Source organism: Gavialis gangeticus, unplaced genomic scaffold (assembly GCF_001723915.1).
Source record: "Gavialis gangeticus isolate Ggan-Ray unplaced genomic scaffold, GavGan_comp1, whole genome shotgun sequence".
Lineage (NCBI taxonomy): Eukaryota > Metazoa > Chordata > Crocodylia > Gavialidae > Gavialis > Gavialis gangeticus.
This window is the reverse complement of record NW_017729030.1, coordinates 17,491,388-17,491,992: the sequence shown is the minus strand read 5'-3', so window position 1 is coordinate 17,491,992 and position 605 is coordinate 17,491,388. Positions and strand designations below refer to the sequence as shown.

Genomic DNA, 605 nt, shown 5'->3' with positions numbered 1-605 from the left:
GGATTTCTTGTTTTAAATTCAAATGAATCTTGGCTTGCACCCCAAAGTTAACCTCAAATGTTGGCTGCAGAGGCAGGGGTGACTATTCAGTTTCATCTTCTTATGTGTATGTGTGTAAAATCATATTCTTTCAAAGTAATTTTTGATTTACCCTGGCCTGTGTAGAATCCCACTCAAGTCTCCTTCCAACTTTATCACACAGTTACATGCTTTCATATACTAATATCAATGAAAAAAAATTTCAATAGCACTGTTTCACTGAACGAGTCAAATTCTGGAATAGTTATTGCAGCCTGCCATTCTATTACCTTCCCATCTTAGCACTGCCTAGTCCTCATACTCAGTCAAAGTACCCCTTTTCTTAGCATTACTCCTGGCCTTGCATCCACAGGGCTATATTGCATCCACATCCTCTAGTTTAGAAAGCTGAATGTTTTTTCTGTGGCTCCAGACTTCCTGAGCTCCTGCCTTGCCCACTATCTATTAGCTAAAATGGTGGTGCTGTTAGAGACTGCTGTGGTGGTTAAGAGCAATCAGTAGAAGAAGGGTTGATTGAAAAGATTTCCAAAGCTAGGGACAGACATTCAAAAAGCCTGAGCCTGAAT

The 605-nt window shown here is 40.2% G+C and overlaps 1 protein-coding gene across 15 annotated transcripts in view; it reads right to left on the bottom strand.

The window, feature by feature from the left end:
• ANK2 (ankyrin 2) overlaps window positions 1-605 on the bottom strand; it is a 779,379-nt gene that overhangs the window by 44,264 nt on the left and 734,510 nt on the right. The gene's annotated exons all lie outside the window — the stretch shown is intronic.